The sequence below is a fragment of the Natator depressus genome, chromosome 9 (genome assembly GCF_965152275.1).
Source record: "Natator depressus isolate rNatDep1 chromosome 9, rNatDep2.hap1, whole genome shotgun sequence".
Lineage (NCBI taxonomy): Eukaryota > Metazoa > Chordata > Testudines > Cheloniidae > Natator > Natator depressus.
This window is the reverse complement of record NC_134242.1, coordinates 7852068-7865517: the sequence shown is the minus strand read 5'-3', so window position 1 is coordinate 7865517 and position 13450 is coordinate 7852068. Positions and strand designations below refer to the sequence as shown.

Here is a 13450-nt window from a genome sequence, read left to right as displayed (position 1 = left end):
ACATGGAAGGGACTCGGCTGTCCCTGCCATGCCCTGGGTTTCAGACACCAGCACAGGTTCAGAGAGTGTACTGCTCCCAGGGAGATGGGGCCTGGGCATGAAGGGCAACTCCCCCCACAGCACAGTACTGCCCCCTCCCAATACCAGGCTGGGGTGCAAACACTGGGCAGCTCCCCCAGCAACATAACCCCCCACCCCCCATGCCAGGCTGGGGTGCAGAGATGGGCAGATCCCCCAGCTGCACAGCATTACCCAATGCCAGGCTGGGGTGCAGAGACAGTGCATCCCCCGCAACGACACAGCCACCCCCCCCCCCGTCATGCCAGGCTGGGGTGCAGACACCGGGCAGCTCCCCCCAATGCCAGGTGGGGCTGCAGAGATAGGGCATCCCCCCCAGCAGCCAAGGTCTTTACATGGTTTCTCTGACAGCCGAGTCACAGTGCTGGGTGCAGCCAGTCTGTGGGTCCCTACACCCCTCCCAGGCTCCCCATTCCTGCCCCCTCCCGCCCCTTGAGCTGCGTGGGGAGCCGACCCACCAGGTAGGGATGTAGCTGGGATGCAGAGGGCCACTGGCCAGTGGGTAGATTACTGCAGCCTGGCACCATCTGGCAGGCTTTAACTGATTTGGAGGGAGTGGGGGGTGGAAGGAGCATCTGCGACTCTCTAGTGCATGTGAGGCAGAGCAGGGAAGGGAACGGGCTGTCCACGCTCTCAAGGGAGCTCCCCGGCCAGCCCCACAGGGGTACATGGGAGGCCAAGGCAGGGGGGAGCCTGGCACTGCCCTGCAGCAAAGGTATCTGGGACAGCCAAGCCTTGGCCAAGTGCCCTCAGACCAGGGGCTGGGGAAGCTCCCAAGCCAAGCCTCATGCAGGGGTTGCAGCTAGGCCATGGAAGGTGTATCCCTGGGAGTCTCCCCAATACAGAACTCCCCTCCCCAAGGCTCCCTGCCTGCTCCAGACCGGGTGAGACACTCCCTTCCCTGCTCCAGATGGGGCCTGGCCTAGCACACTCAGCCCTACCATCAGGCTTGGCTCCAGCCACCACCCCACACCCCAGGGCTCCCCTCCTACCTTTCCTGAGCAGCCCTCAGCCTCAGGGGGATTTGGCTGCTATTAATCACAGATCGTATAGATTGATCCTGTTAGGGGATCAGGCGATTAGACCCTGTTAATCTGAACCTGCTCGGAAACTCGGGGAAAACTCCAGATTAAGGAGGCACCAGGTTAAAAGCTGCAGCAGCAGCCAGATCAGAGATGGATAAAGCACCAGGTGGAATTAAATGAAGCTTTGACTCCTCTCCTCCCGGTTAAATCCCCTGGACAGACAGGACTTCCCCGTGGCCTGCTGGGGGATCTGGTTAATTCACGGGAGAAGCACTGTGCTCAGGACAGCGAAGGGATCAGGCTAGAGAGGCAGGATGCGGTGGGCATTGTCCGTCCCTACCCCGCAATCACACCCAAAGGCTTTACAAACCAAGACAACCATGCACCACGTAACTCACGGGGAGCGTGTTTATAAGAACAGGAGCTGCCACACTGGGTCAGACCATGGTCCATCTTGCCCTGCTTCCTATCTCCGTCCATGGCCAGTATCAGAGCTGCAGGGGACTGTACAGAACAGGGCAATTATGGAGGGATCCATGTCTTCCCCTCCTGGCAGTCAGAGGTTATGGGATGCCCCGAGCATTGGGGGGTGCCCCTGAACCTTGGCTTGTAGTCATTGGTGGCCCTATCCTCCATGAACTTATCTAGGTTTTTTTTAACCCAGTTCTACTGTTGGTCTTCACAACATCCCCTGGCAAGGAATTCCACAGGTGAATAGTGCATTGATTCTCCAGAGGCACGGATTGGCCAAAATGACCAGGTTCCCCATCCTAGGCAAGGCTGTGCTCCCCTGCACTCTGACAGCGAGGCCAGAAGGGAATCACCTCCTGCAGAGAGACTGGCCATAGAGTGCACCCAGCAGTCCCTGCACCCAGCCCACCCACTCATCTCTTCTAGACAGAGACACCAGGTCTTGGGGCGAAGGCTTCAAGTGATGGAGAATCCCCCCCACATTCCTCATTGGCTACGCCCCCCAGCTTAGCTCATGTTAGCACTTACCATTAGGAAGTGCCGATCAAAGCCAGGCTGCTGCTAACATGGTGATAGACAGCAGCTAAGTGTGTCTCAGTGTTTCCTTGTGTTCCCGTCTGTCCATGTCCATCTGTCATTTCTTGTCTTATACTTAGATCGGAAGCTCTTCGGGGCAGGGACCATCGTTTGTACAGCTCCTAGCGCCACAGAGTCTTGGTGCATGACCAGGCCTCCGAGGCACTGGGGTCAGAAAAATAAGAACACGTTGGCAATTCATGCCCAGATGCCAGGACTGGGCTTTAAAAGCAGAACCTAGAATTCAACCATCCCGCCCTGTGCATTGTCATGCCATGCAGGTCGGCCTCTCTGCCACACAACTGGGTGTTCCAGCCTCCTCCTCCAGGCTCTGGTCTTTGTACTCTGGATTGGCAGACGTTGCGTTGGTGAAGACCCCCTGGCTTCTCAGCCCTTTGGCCCGGCCCTTTGTCCTGGCGTCCTCGCAGGGGAACAGCTCTTTGTTGTTAACTGGGTCAAGCCAAGGTTTCCACCCAGATCAGTTATCAGCCAGCGAATCCCTCCAGAGCCCTCGCCTGTTGTCTGTGAGGGGCCTTGCTGGTGGAGGCCCCTTGCATGTTCTGATCAGAGCCCTTGTGCCCATCTCAACAGCTGGCCCAAGCGCAGAGGCGCCCTGCCTGAGTGCCACCAGGTGCGGGGCATCAGTCGTCCCTCCTCCACCCGGCCCACGGCAGACATGGGAGAGTTCGACGTTCACAGCAGGAGTCAGCTGTTTGCAGCATCAGGTTCAGTCGTGCGCCAGACATCCGAGTCACAAGCCTGCAATGGCTGCCCCCACTCAGGTCTCACCTCCTGCACTGCCCAGCCAAGCAGCAAAGACCCCCCTTGCTAGGCATCCCCAGCACCTGGGCCACGATGCTCTGTGGTTTGCTGCTCAGCTAGTGTGGCAGCTTGTCACCCCCACTGCTGGGTCATTTCTTAAGTGTCCAGCCATCCTGCATTAACAGCAACATCGATCTTCTGTTCCACTTTTCCTCCATTTAGCCACCTGCAGCTTGTGGGGGATGAGGGAGGCTAGCCCAGTGGTCAGAGTGCCAGCCCGGAACCTGGGAGACCTGGGTTCTAGACCCTGCTGTTCCAGACATCTCATGGGCCCTTGGCCAAGTCTCAGTCTTTGTGCCTCAACTCCCAGACTGCAATGAGGGGATAAAAGCCCTGCCCAGCCTCACAGGGGTGACAGCAGGGTAAATACACAAGTGTGTGGCCCGGTTACTACGCTACCTCCGAAGATGCTAACAAAACATACAGCGAACCAATGCACTGGCTCCACCAGCCACGGCACCATGTTCGAGCAAGTCCCGGATACCTAGGTGCTGCCTTTTCCATTTGGAAGTAGTCGTAGCCCATGCCGCCGAGGGCTCTCGCCCCTCTGCCCCCCCGCCACACTGTGGAACAGCCAGACTTCACCTTCCAACTTACGGGCTGCCAGCACCTGGATCCTCATGAATGAAGAGGCCCCTTTAATTGGAAGAAGCAGCTGCAGCTCTACGAACCCCCAGCCAAAGCCAAGGGCTGCTGGAAACTGGCTCCCGCCACCACAGAGCGCTTCCAGCGCTGTGCTGATGCCAGGGCTCTGCCCGAGCCAGCACAGAGAACCGGACGTCCTGATGGCGCATCCTCGCCGTAGGAAGTGCAGGTCACCAACGTTCTCCTCCCATTAGGGACGGGGCATTCTTGCCTCTCAGCTCTCCAAAGGCCAACGGCGCTTTCGTAGCTTCCCCTGAAACATAGCGTTCAGTCTAGATGTGAGATACGGGCCAGGCTGGTTCCCTCTGGATCTGTCTACACTGCAATAAAACAGCTGCAGCCGGCCCATGTCAGCTGACTTGGGCTGGGGCTATAAAACTGCAGTGTAGACACTGGGGCTTGGGCTGTAGCCCAGCCTCTGGGACCCTGCGAGGATCCCGGTCTACACTGCAATTTTATAACCCTGTGAGCTCAAGTCAGCTGGCACAGGCTGGGCATGACTGTTTCATTGCAGCATAGATGGATCTTCAAAGATTTTATTGCTCAGAATAAAGGGCACCGGCAACAGCTCTGGATACCCTCCCTCAATGCAGTCGGCGCACACGGATTGTCAGCAAATTCACCGGCCAAGGTGAGGGACGTGCAGCATAAACTGATGTGCAACTCCGCGATACGCAGACAGCGCATGCCAGCCGGCTCCTCCATGGCTGTTCTCAGGTCCCAAGCCCACGGTTCGCAGCGTATTGTTGCGAGCAAGGACTGTGCTCTCATTCGAAGCCCTTTTGGGTCTGTCTATACTGCAGTGCAAGCCCAGGGTTAGCAGAACTCGACCTAGCAGACCCTGGGCTTGAGCATCTAAACACGTTTGTAAGCCCAAGAACAATTGAACCTGGGGCTCCGGCATCTACCCTGCATTTTGCAGGCTTGAGTCCAACCACCCACAACTGAGACTTCCCAGCACCCTCGCAGAACACACGCCCCACAGCCCTTTGTTCGTGTTGCAGAGCAGGAAACCTTTACTGTCCAAACCTGACTCTCCAGAGGATACAGAAGACTGGCCCATGGTATTTTTTTGGCAGACCCCCAGAGCATGAGTCCAGTGCAGCTGTATTTACACTGTAAAGCAATAGGGCTTGAACCCTAGGCCCCAATTTGACTCAGGCACAAACCCTCCACCCCATGGGGTCCTGGGATGCTGGATCCAAGCCCTGGATTGGTGCAATGTGCATGTAAATGGAAGGGGAGGGTTAGGCTTGAGTCTGAGTTCAAACCCTGGGTTCACGCTGCCATGTAGACATACTCTGAGGGGCCACAGGAGGAATTCTTCCCGCTTGGAGGGGAGACGGTTCCTCAGTCGACACCAGAAAATGCCTTGATTGTTACTGCACAGAAGCCTCTGGACGGGAACCTAAAGCTCACCCTTACCAGCACTTTGCTCTTCCATTGCCCTTGTCACCCGTAGAGCTCCAAGCCCTTCACAAAGGAGGTCAGTATCATTTCCGGGGGGCGGGGGAAAACCGGTGCAGAGTCCCTGATGTGTCGCAAGCCCTCAGCCCCATCTTCCACTCTGACCACCCAGGAAGCTGGGGAGGCTTCCGACGCTTTGCCTGGTCTGTCCCACTAGAGCGGCGGGGGAGGGACGGCCACATATAAAGCCAGACCAATGGGTGTCTCTAGGGACTTCCTCTGGTCTGCTCCAAATGCCAGGGCTCTAGGAAGTGCAGGGAGGAGCCCCAAGGGAGTGCCTGGCCCTGCCCTTCGTCCTGTCACCGCAGAGAAAGGGGAGGATGATTGAAGTGGGGTTAGCAGGGAGCCAACATTTCCTATGGCCTGAGGAGAGACCCTGGAGGAGGTCTGAGCCCCCTGCGACTGGACACCTCTCCCGGAGGGGCAAGAGGAAGATGGTGGGAACGGCAGCAGATCCTGAGCACATCTGGGGAGACGGGACACAGAACAGACTGGGGACCAGCCCTGGGTAAGTGATCATAGGCTGGGGCGGGGAGACCCATCCCTGATGCAGGGATTCAGGGCCTCTGCTAAACCCCCATTCCTCCCTTGAGCACAGAGCCCACAAGGGAGAGGCGCTGCTCAGTCCCAGCCCCGCCTGGAGTAACCTCAGACCTAGCCAGCAGCAGGACGCAGCTCCCACCACACAGCCCAGGAGAGGGTGGCACCAGCCCAGGTGGAGCCCAGCCCTCGCAGAGCAATCCCAGCTGGGCTTGGGCGAAGTGAGCCCCAGATCCTCGCTGCCAGGCACAGGTGCGGCAGCTCTAGCCCAGTGACAATACCCGGGGACCACAGGGGCAGTGAACTCCCTCCCACGGACGTTCCCCTTCCAAAGGCTGCGCCATGGTAGCCTCCGCATGCCGTAGGCTGGGGACTACTGGGGGTGGGGGTTCAGGACTCCTGGGTTCTCTCCCATTTCCTCTCCGCCTCAGTTCTCCCCATGGGCCCTGGGCTCGCTGCAGGCGGAGGAGGGCAGCGTGAGCTCTTCTGATAAAGGGAGGCCTCAGAGGAGAGCAGAGGGGTGAGCGCGAAGCCCTGCTGGGTACAGCACCCACCGGGACCCGGCTGGGGCTCTCGGGCAGAAACTCCCAGGCATCCCCACAGCTCTCGGGTGCAACAGACAGGAGTGCAAGAGTCTCATTAGCAAAGCATGCTGGGAAAGAACAGCAGGCTTTCCGCAGAGATGCTTGAGGGGAGGCAGGGAAGAGGGGCCAGAGAGCGAGGAGACGCCGCACAAGGAGACCAGCCCTAAGCCAGCTCACAGAGGCAGCCCCAACGGCCCGGGGCCTCCCCCAACCCGGGCTCTGTACTTGCCCACATCAGGGCCAGAGTCCAGCATCCTCAGCCTCACTCGAAAGGGCCATGCTGCCCCCTGGTGGCGCTCAGGAGGAATTGGCAGGTACTTGTTTTCTAGAGGTTACCTCTGCAGCAGAAATTCAGGGGTCTCCAATGCACCCCCTGCTGCCAAGGTCACCCTGGAATAAGGGGGCCCTTGATGGCTTCACAGATGGATATGGTGTACACACACACACAGGCTGCAGCTCTGATCTATGGAATGGGGCGCTCAGGCTGTAGGCCAGAGGCCTGCTCCCCACATAGAGTCTTGGGGGGACAGGGAAATAAGGGGTGGGCTGGCACATATGGATGTTACCTTAGAGGGACAAGCTACACAAGCCAAGCTGGCATCTTACAGCCCCTTTGCTCCACAAACTGCTTCCTCCTTGGAACGAGGATCCGCACAAGCCCCAAACCACTCACTCGCCCTGCTGGGCCAGTGGCCTGGCTCAAGACCTGCCTAGCACCGACAATGAACATCAGCAAGGGATGTGGCTGAACCAGAGCTGGGCATGGCATGTCCTTGGCTACACTTGCAGCCACATCATGCTCTGTGCCCACCCACCTGCATGTTTCAGAGTAGCAGCCGTGTTAGTCTGTATCTGCAAAAAGAAAAGGAGGACTTGTGGCACCTTAGAGGCTAACCAATTTATTTGAGCATAAGCTTTCGTGAGCTACAGCTCACTTCATCGGATGCATGCAGTGCATTGCCACTGAATTCATGCATCCGATGAAGTGAGCTGTAGCTCACGAAAGCTTATGCTTAAATAAATTTGTTAGTCTCTAAGGTGCCACAAGTACTCCTTTTCCACCTGCATGTGTTACTGACACCCACTGTCAGCAAAGGGCATTTCCTGTAGCATAGACCAGGCTTATTAAGAGAGCAGTGAATGACTAGCCAGATAGAGCAGGGGCTGTGGAATACCCAAGGATGGAAGGGGGAGGGGGAGAAAAGAGGAGAACAGTTAGAACACACCCACACCTAACACCATCTCAGGACATGTAGGAATATAGGCCACATTAGCCCTAGGTGAGCTATGGTTTTAAATTCAGTTTGGATCTTAGCATGAGTGACTGGCCCAAAGCATGTGACCAAAAAAAGAAATCATGAGAAAGGAGGACTGTTTGTGTTAAACACGTAGTGACCCTTTGGAATAGCAGCATTCCCCGATTTAAGGTTTGGGCTAAGCAAAAGGACTAAAGAAAACATGGTTAATTGGGCACCAAGCGCAGTGAATAATTGGTTAGAAATGCTTAGTGCAGTAGTCAGGGACAAAATATGGCAAAGTGAGAGATGGGGAAAAACCTTGATGAGCAGAGTGCAGCCCTAAACTGCTTCCACTGACTTTAGCTAAGGTCCAACCACCAGCAGAGACATTGCTTGCTTGTTAGCAAGCTTTCTGAGTGGTCAGAGCTTTCCCTTGCCCCTCTGGGGGAAGACAGCTCCTGGGCCTGACCTGGCTGGAGTATTCGGGGGATGCTGATCACTGTAGAGAGTGAGAGTGCGGGTGGTGGTATGCTTGCTGCTGGACTGAAATATACCATGTGGTCTGTTTGCGGACCATGTGTGACTTTGGATGCTGAGCCTAGCACCCTGCTAGGCAAGGCTGAGAGCTTCTTAACAAGGCTTTTTGAACAGGAGCAGCTAACGGGGGAATGTTCTGAGGTAGTTTAGAGGGGGTGTGGGGGCTACATACACTAACATTCCTTAAACTTAAGCTAAAACACGCCCCCCCCCAAAAAAAAACAAAAACAAAAACAAAACAAAGGAACGAGCTGCAGGAGTAAAAAAGAGAATGCAGGCAGAAGTCCAGCAACAGAGTAGGGTCTACCCAGTTTATTGCACCCAATGCAGCATGTATGATTACCTGCCCTTTGGACAGGTGGCGTATGTGTGCATTCGGTGCCCCTGGCCCTCAGACACCGTGTACAGCCTTTGGAGATCAGGGTGGCTGAGCTGGAGGAGCTAAGGGAGACAGAGAGGTACATAGATGAGACTTTCTGGGACACGGTAGAATGGTCCCACCCCTGGTTTGAGAGCCTCTGTGCTGTTGAGGAAGATGAAAGCCTCAGGGAAGGAGAACACCCAATGGAGCAGAGGGAAACGATCCCATAGTTGGGACCCTCCTTCCAGATGATGATGTGGTATCCTCTTGCACGGAGGATACCTCTCCGGGGGAGGGAACTCCAGCTATTAGGAAGAGACAGGTATTAGTAATGGGTGGTTCGATCATTAGAAACATAGATAGCTGGGTTTGCAAGGACCATGAGAACTGCATGGTGACTTGCCTGCCAGGTGCAAAGGTTGCGGATCTCTCGAGACATCTAGATGACTTATGTGTAGCGCTGGAGAGGAGCTGGTGGTCGTGGTACATGTAGGTACCAGTGACATAGGGAGGGATAGGAGAGAGATCCTGGAGGCCAAATTTAAGCTGCTAGGTAAGAGATTGAAGTCCAGAACCTCCACAGTAGCATTATCCGAAATGCTTCCACGCACAGGGCCAGTTAGACAGGCAGAACTGCAGGGTCTCAATGCGTGGATGAGACGATGGTGTAGGGAGGAGGGGTTTACATTTATTAGGAACTGGGGAAACTTTGGGGAAAGGGGGAGCCTATACAGGAAGGATGGGCTCCACCTAAACCAAAAATGGAACCAGATTACTTGCACGTAACATTTAAAAGGTCTTACAGCAGTTTTTAAACTAAGGGCTGGGGGAAAGCCAACATGTGCGGAGGAGCACGTGATTTGGACAGAGACATCCCTTAGAGAATCTCCATTAATAGATCCTCCCCATGTCCAAGTAATGAGGAGAGGATGGAAGATGATAAAATGTAGGGAGGATCTGATGACAGAGTCAAATGAAAAAAAAAAGAGACCCATTCATTTACATCATGTAATGGCAGACAGCTAAAAAGTGACAAGTTTATAAAGTGCTTATATAGCTTATATACCAGTGCTAGAAGTCTAAATAGTAAGATAAGCGAGTAGAGTGCCTCGTATTAAATGAGGATATTGATATAATAGGCCTCACAGAGACTTGGTGGAATGAGGATAATCAGTGGGACCCAGTAATACCAGGGTACAAAATATATCGGAAGGACAGAACTGGTCGTGCTGGTGGGGGAGTGGCACTGTACATGAAAGAAAGCACAGAATCAAATGAATTAAAAAATCTTAAATGAACTAAACTGTACCATAGAATCTCTATGGATAGTAATTCCAAGCTCTAATAAGAATATAGCAGTAGGGATATACTACAGACCACCCGACCAGGATGATGACAGTGACTGTGAAATGCTCAGGGAGATCAGAGAGGCTATTAAAACACAATAATAACGGGGGATTTCAACTATCCCCATATTGACTGGGTACATGTCACCTCAGGACGGGATGCAGAGGTGAAGTTTGACACCTTAAATGACGGCTTCTTGGAGCAGCTAGTCCTGGAACCCACGAGAGACAATTCTTGATTTAGTTCTAAGTGGAGCAAGAGGTGAATATAGCTGGACCCCTTGGTAATAGTGACCATAATATAATTAGACTTAGCATCCCTGTGGTGAGGAAAACTGTAGCATTTATTTTCAGAAAGGGGAACTACACAAAACTGAGGAGGTTAGTGAAACACAAATTAAAAAGGTACAGCGCCAAAAGTGAAATCCCTGCAAGCTGCATGGAAACATTTTAAAGGCACCATAATAGAGGCTCAACTTAAATGTACATCCCAAATTAAAAAAAACACAGTAAGAGAACCAAAGAAGTGCCAGTGTGGCTAAACAAAGTAAAAGACGCAGTGAGAGGCAAAAAGGCTTCCTTTAAAGAAGTGGAAGTTAAATCCTAGTGAGGAAAATAGAAAGGAGCATGAACTCTGGCAAATGAAGTATAAAAAATATAAATAGGAAGACCAAAAAAGAATTTGAAGAACAGCTAGCCAAAGACTCAAAAAGTAATAGCAAAAAATGTTTTAAGTACATCAGAAGCAGGAAGCCTGCTAAATAACCAGTGGGGCCACTGGACAATCGAGATGCTAAAGGAGCACTCAAGGACAATAAGGCCATTGCGGAGAAACCAAATTAATTCTTTGAATCGGACTTCACAGCTGAGAAAGTGAGGGAGATTCCCAAACCTTAGCCATCCTTTTTAGGTGACAAATCTGAGGAACTGTCCCAGATTGAGGCGTCATTAGAGGAGGTTTTGGAACAAATTGATAAACTAAACAGTAATAAGTCACCAGGATCAGATGGGATTCACTCAAGAGTTCTGAAGAAACTCAAATGTGAAATTGCAGAACTACTAACTGTAGTCTGCAACCGATCATTTAAATCGGCTTCTGTACCAAATGACTGGAGGAGAGCTAATGTGACACCAATTTTTAAAAAGGACTCCAGAGGTGATCCCGGCAATTACAGGCCAGTAAGCCTGACTTCAGTATCAGGCAAACTGGTTGAAACTATAGGAAAGAACAAAATTGTCAGACATATGGATGAACATAATTTGTTGGGAAGAGTCAACATGGTTTTTGTAAATGGAAAGCATGCATCAACAATCTACTAGAATTCTTTGAAGGGGTCAACAAGCATGTGGACAAGGGGGATCCAGTGGATATAGTGTACTTAGATTTTCAGAAAGTCTTTGTCAAGGTCCCTCACCAAAGCTTCTTAAGCAAAGTAAGCCTCTGTTTGCCAAAAGCTGGGAATGGGCAACAGGGGACGGATCACTTGATGATCACCCGCTCTGTTCATTCCCTCTGGGGCACCTGGCATTGGCCACTGTCAGAAGACAGGACACTGGGCTAGATGGACCTTTGGTCTGACTCAGTATGGCTGTTCTTATGTTCCTGGTGGTAGAATCTGATTATGTTGATATTTTGGATGTAACCAATGCCAATTGGCCTTTGGACCAATAAAGGAATGCTTGTGTGGAAACTGAGCCGTTGTAAAACCTTAATAAACTTACCAGGGTGTCAGGGTTCCTTCCCCACTCTGAACTCTGGGGTACAGATGTGGGGACCCGCATGAAAGACCCCCTAAGCTTATTTTTACCAGCTTAGGTTAAAAACTTCCCCAAGGCACAAATCCTTCCTTGTCCTTGGATGGGTACTGCTGCCACCACCAAGTGAGTTAAACAAAGATTCAGGAAAAGGACCACATGGAGTCCTATTCCCCCAAAATACTCCCTCAAGACTATACACCCCCTTTCCTGGGGAGGCTTGAGAATAATATCCTAACCAACTGGTTACAAAATGATCCAAGACCCAAACCCCTGGGTCTTGGAACAATGGAAAAATCAGTCAGGTTCTTAAAAAGAAGGATTTTGTTTAAAGAGAAAAGGGTAAAAGAATCACCTCTGTAAACTTAGACTGGTAGTTAACCTTACAGAGTAGCAGAAAATACAAAGAGCACAGAGGAACCCCCTCTAGTCTTAAAAAGAAAAGGAGTACTTGTGGCACCTTAGAGACTAACCAATTTATTTGAGCATAAGCTTTTGTGAGTTACAGCTCACTTAATTGGATGCATTCAGTGGAAAAATACAGGGGGGAGATTTTATATACACAGAGAACATGAAACAATGGATGTTACCATACGCACTGTAATGAGAGTGATCAGGTAAGGTGAGCTATTACCAGCAGGAGAGGAAAAAAAACTTTATAGTGATAATCAAGGTGGATTATAATTTTGCAGATACAGACTAACACAGCTGCTACTCTGAAACCCCTCTAGCCTTAGTTTCAAAGTTACAACAAAACAGGGATAAACCTCCCTCCAGCAAAGGGAAAATTCACAGGTTGAGAAAACAAAGGTAAACTAATACGCCATCCCTGGCTGTTACTTACATATTTGAAATATGAGAGACTTGCCCAGGAAGATTTGGAGAACATGGATTGATGTCGGGTCCTTCTTAGTCCCAAGAGCAAATGGCCACAGAAAACAAAGACCCCAAAACAAAACCTCTTCCCCCCTCCTCCAACCAGATTTGAAAGTATCTTTTGTCCCCATTGGTTCCTTTGGTCAGGTGCCAACCAGATTACTTGAGCTTCTTAACCCCTTACAGGTAAGGAGGAATTTAGGCTACCCCCTATGGTTATGACACAGGGAAATTTCCAACAGGCTGCAGTGTGGTCAGCTCTCAGCAGCTAATCAGACTGGGAGGCACATTTGAGTCAGTAGGGGGCACTCTCCTCTCCAGGAGAGTACAGACCCCACTATGCCTCCTCACCAAGTTCACTACAACCCTCCTCAGAAGCAGTCAGTTACTCCCCCAGACAGAGGGAAAGACAGATCCATGTTCTCCCCTGTCTGTCCTGCAGCACTCAGCCCCAGAAAGGCCATGTTCAAGGACCACCGATTCAAAGAGACCTTCTCACACAGCCCGGGCCGAGGTCACCCAACACAGCCCAGGCCTTCCCCACAGCCGCTGGGACGTAATCCAGATGAAACCCACCATTGATCCTGTTCCCCCAGGCCAGGTGTGCAGCTGCCTCCCATTGCTAACACCAGCAGCTGATCACTCACCAGTACCTTCCCCTTCCGCACCTGGAAGTGCCCAGCCCAGGGCGGAGATGTGCGTGGGATAAAGGGATGATTCTCTGCTCAGGCTCCCCCCACAATCCCAGCACCACTGGATTTCTCTACTACAATGATCAGCAATGAAACAGTTAACAACATTAACACTCAATGCATCGTTAGGCTCCAGAGATAACAATCCTGGACATGAGAGGAGGCAGGTCAGGGGTCTCAGAGCTTTCCTTCCTAACTGCCAGCAGGCTCAGGCAGACGAGGCTATGCCAGTGGCAGGTTCTCAAGGCTACTTCCCAGGAAGATAGGTCTAACTTCACGTGGCTGAGCTCACTGGGGCTGGGGCCTCTAGGCACTACCTCAGTGTAGAGGGGTCACTACCGCAACCGGCTCCATCCCAGCCCTGTCACTCGGCATCAGGTGCAGGATCACACCGGCTAGCTTGTCACCACTGTCCTCTTCTGGCCGCACTGCATCTG

General features: G+C 52.4%; 1 protein-coding gene across 1 annotated transcript in view; it reads right to left on the bottom strand.

Annotated features, from left to right (window-relative positions):
• EEF1AKMT4 (EEF1A lysine methyltransferase 4) overlaps positions 1 to 13450 on the bottom strand; it is a 30406-nt gene that overhangs the window by 16065 nt on the left and 891 nt on the right. The gene's annotated exons all lie outside the window — the stretch shown is intronic.